Consider the following 4,696-nt stretch of genomic DNA (forward strand, 5'->3'; position numbering starts at 1 on the left):
TATGAAACAGATTTGTTATTATAGCAAAAATTCACTGATCATACTCAATTCATCTTTCTGCTATTTTCCATCTGTGATTTTTACTTAAATTTTAATTACTATGAAATATGAGCTGTTCATTGAAACTTTATTTTATCAGATATCTGTCTTTTTAAATGAAAAAGGCAAAAAAAAAAAAGAAAAAAAGAAAAAGGCAGATTTGTAATCTAAGTATTTTTTTTTCCAGTTTGGCTATTTATTTTTGCCCTAGTTAAAATTTCCTATTGAAGTATTTCTAGCTTAGTTAGATGTCCTTTGCAGGGTCCTTGTCTTTCTGGTTAAGTTCACTGCAATAATTATTCCAGCCTAAAATGATGAACACTAACTCCAACACGTTAGCTTCTAGAAGATGGAGACATAACTCCTACACCTAGCAGTGCCAGAAATATAGGAGAAGCTATTTTTGAATGTTTTCATTTTTTGTATGGTAAGAACCTTTAACATGAGATCTACCCTCTTAAATTCTTAGCATTCAAGAGAGTATTGGTAATATTGTGAATGATGTACAGAACTCTAGAATTTATTCGTCTTGTATAACTAAGACTTTATGCCCATTGACTAAAGACTCCCTATTATCCCCTCCCATTAGCTCAAGAATGGCAACCACCATTCTACACTCTGCTTCTATGAATTTGAATTAGTTATATACTTCATATAAGTGGAATCATGCATTCTTTGTTCTTCTGTGACTGACTTTTTCAGTATCATGTCCAAGCAGTATATCCATATGGCAGGATTCATTTTTTTTAAATATTTTATTTATTTATTCATGAGAGACAAAGAGAGAGAGGCAGAGACACAGGCAGAGGGAGAAGCAGGCTCCATGCAGGGAGCCTGATGTGGGACTCGATCCCGGGTCTCCAGGATCAGGCCCTGGGCCGAAGGTGGCACTAAACCGCTGAGCCACCCAGCTGCCCAGGATTCATGCATTCTTTCTTTTTTTCTTTTTCCTTCTTTTTCTAAAGCCTAAATAATATTCATAAACACAATATTTATTTGCTCTGTATATGTAAGGGCTCTATATATGTAGTGTTGTGTACATAAGTATTTATAATTTTTATATCCTCTTGATGAATTGACCTTTTATTATGTCATGATCTTTCTCCTGTTATAGGTTTTAGTCTAAAGTCCGTTTTGCTCATAAGTACCCCTTGTATTCTTTCACTAGTTTTTTGAAATATGTTTACCCATCCCTTCACTTTCAGCCTCTGTGTCTTCTTAAAGCTAAAGTAAGTTTCTGTATGCAACATATTATTGCATCTTTTCTATTCAGCCACTCTCTTTTGATGGGAGAATTTAGCACATTTACATTTAAAATAAGTATTGATAGCTATGAACTTACTATTTAAAATTTTGTTTTGTTTTGTTTTGTTTTAATAACCATGCTCTACTGGCTTGTTTTGTTACAGAAGGGCATATGAAGTTAACAATGTGAAGACAGTTGGAACCTGAGGTCGGAGAAGAACAGCGTCCCCTCCTCATACATGCCCACTGCCCCAAATAAAAAATCACCAACAATGGAAAAGCAACTGAGACAGCAACTGAGGTTAGGGAAGGGAACAGGGAACCTGAGCACAGTGAAAGAGCCAATGCTTGTGCTGCTGGGAGGGCCCATAGGCAGCTGCAGTGCAAGTAACGTGAGTATGAGTCTCTGTATCTTCCACATAGGTCTATACAAATATATAGAGAGAAGTTGTTCACTTTCCCCTGCTCTCTCCTCTGCTTGACACTGCTTGCTGTCATCCCAGCCTTTCTTATCATATGAGGGTGAAGGGAAGGGAATGATGAATAAATCATCACTGAATTGCGATCAGACTAACATCCATCAGCTTCTGGATGTGTGCTATTACATGGTTCTTTAAGTGTTTGCTGAACATCTGAGGGTCATTCTGCATCTGCTCCAGGATCAGTCGCATGGCTGGGTCACTTATCTGCTGCACCCCAGGGTCAGCCATGGCCTGTCACTTCATGTCTTCAGGGCTGTGGTGGCATTTGTACTGGGCCATCATACAGTGTTGGTAAACATCTGCAGCCTCCTTACAGTTGGAGTCAAGATCTAACACCTTGTGGTAGCCATCCATAGCTTTTCCTCCATCACTTCCAGGGCAGCTGCTTTCCATGTGTACCCACTGATGAAGACAGGCTCTAGCTGGATACATTCCTCACAGTTCTTGAATGCCAGCTGAAACCCCAGGAGTTTGGGGTAGCAGGCAGCTCAATTGCTGTACAATTTGGCCTCTTCTGGATTCCATTTGATTACTTCTGTATAATGCTTCATGGCCTGGGGATAGTCCCATATTGAAAACATTCATTGTCTTTGTTCTTCACCTGCAAGGCCAGGTCCGGGTTTATATAAGCCAGCCACTCTTGTTCGTTCAGAATTTCTCTGCCTATTGGAATTTCTTGAGCATAGCTGGGGTTCAGTGCTCTGTCAAAGACTTGTTATGGAAATGGATGGCATCCTTGTACTTTTCTTCTTTGAAGTAAGAGTTGCCAATTTGAGCATAAGGTTTGGCAATCTGTTTATAGTCTTCCTGTTTTTTTTGCCCCACTTCGATGGCCTTCTCACAAAGCTCCCAGCATTTACTGTAGTTACCCCTCTAGAAGTACACAGCTTTTTTTTTTTAAGGATTTATTTATTTATGAAAGACACAGAGAGAGAGAAAGAGAGGCAGAGACACAGGCAGACAGAGAAGCAGGCTCCATGCCAGGAGCCCGATGCAGGACTCGATCCCAAGACTCCAGGATCATGCCCTGGGCCAAAGGCAGGCGCCAAACCGCTGAGCCACCCAGGGATCCCAAGTACACAGCTTCTTGATTGGTCATGTAAGTCATGTTGATCTGGTCCAGGTCCTCGGCTCTGTCATAGTGCTTTAGACTGTGTCAAAGTCTTTCTTCTTGTAGGCCTCATTCCCCAACTCTTTCTCTTTCAGCATCTGCTTCTTATTCTCTAGAATATCTTGTTCCATTGGCTCTGGCTTGGTGTCCTTCATGGGAGGAGGAGTTGGGGGAGGTGTTCCAACTTCCTTCTCCTCATTCATATTATTGAGATTGACTCCTAGCAGGACACTGAGAGTAGTCATGATCTGGGGATCCTGATGTTTCATCCCCAAGTTGGATGGTTTGTTTCATAGCTGCTCTATCAGCTCCTGGTAGGTACAAGCAGCATCCTTGTCCTGGGATAACTCTCCAATTTCTGGTACAGATTAGGCATGTTGAAAAGGTTCATGAATTTCTGCTCTGCCAACCGGGCCTCCATATTCTGTAGGCTCTCTTTGAGCTGAGGATTATTTACTTCATGTTTTTAACCCTCTTCCTAGGTTTGCTTGGCTTCTTCAAATAACTTTAAGAACTTAACAGCTGCGGCCTTCTGCCAATAGCCCTTGCCTCAGTGAGGTTTTAAGTCAACAGTTTTACAGCCATCCTTGTAAGCCTTCTGGTAGTCCCCTTTCTTGGCATAGGCTGCTGAGTGATTGCTAGAGAGCACGTGGTCTGGGGATCTAACTTAATGGCCTCAGAGTAGCACTGCAGTGCATCATGGATGTTGTCTGCCCTCAGGGTCTTATTGCCCTTCTCTTTTAGCTCATTTACCTGCTCCATAGCTTGGCTGGAACTCTGTTGAATCAATTCAGTCAGCTCCATATTCCCAACCCCAAAAATTTGTTTTCTGTTTTGCAGTACTTTTTTTTCCTTCCCTTTCTTGTTCTCTTCCTTTATGATGTGATGATTTTCTACAGTACTGTGCTTTGATTCCTTCATCTTTTGTGTATCTACTATAGGTTTTTCCATTGTGGTTTTGAGGCTCACATAAAACATAGTTTATAACAGCCTATTTAAATTAATAAGTTGATCTTCAAGGCCAAAAAAAAAAAAAAAAAACAACAAACAGAAAACCCTGGTTCTTCAATGTCATTGACTTTCTTTTGCTTTCTGCACATTAGAAAAAATAGCCATATTTCTGAGTCTTAACAGACTGGTCTGTCATAGGAGATGAACCTTACTGGCCAGCTCGAGTTCCTGGTTGTCTCTCAAATGTTTATGATTGTCCAAGCCTCTCTACTTGTTTTTAGTCGTTCCAGTAGTTGAGGGTGCACCAGGACCCATTAGAGTCCCAAAACATAGCCATTCAGTACCTAGGTGTAGACTCACCAGAAGCTAGACCCTCAGGCAGCAGCTGGGAAAGCACCATCCAGAGACAAACAGAGATTATGTTTTTGTCTGCCACATGATTTTGGTGACTGTCTTTTAAGTGGCAATTATAAAAGTTAGGGCACAGGGGTGTGTAATAGCTCCTTCCAGGAAGATATTGGCAATTTGGTTTATTATTAGAGCAAGCAAGAAAGAGAAGCCCAGGGAGGTGCCAACCATCTCCCCTGAGTTCCAATAGAATGATGGGGGGCCTCATGACCAGTCCTTAAATGCATGCTAATTAGAAACCAGGCCATCAGGTAGCAGTTTATAAAGTGTACAGTCAATATCCTTTCAATTTTGCCCATTTCCCTTGCCCTGAGTCTAGGGGATAGCCAAGGTTAATCCTTACATACTCTGAAGAACCTGCTTCTTTGGTTGCTATAGTCCTATAGGTCCCCTGGATGCAAACCCAACTGGTTTTCAGGCTAGGTGGGATATTTGAGGGGAGAGAGGCAGTCTTAAAACT

General features: G+C 41.2%; 1 pseudogene; it reads right to left on the bottom strand.

The window, feature by feature from the left end:
- Positions 1–1,835: 1,835 nt before the first annotated feature.
- On the bottom strand, positions 1,836–3,639 carry LOC129495596 (stress-induced-phosphoprotein 1-like; annotated as a pseudogene).
- Positions 3,640–4,696: the final 1,057 nt, after the last annotated feature.

The sequence above is a fragment of the Nyctereutes procyonoides genome, unplaced genomic scaffold (genome assembly GCF_905146905.1).
Source record: "Nyctereutes procyonoides isolate TBG_1078 unplaced genomic scaffold, NYPRO_anot_genome, whole genome shotgun sequence".
In the NCBI taxonomy this organism is placed as follows: domain Eukaryota; kingdom Metazoa; phylum Chordata; class Mammalia; order Carnivora; family Canidae; genus Nyctereutes; species Nyctereutes procyonoides.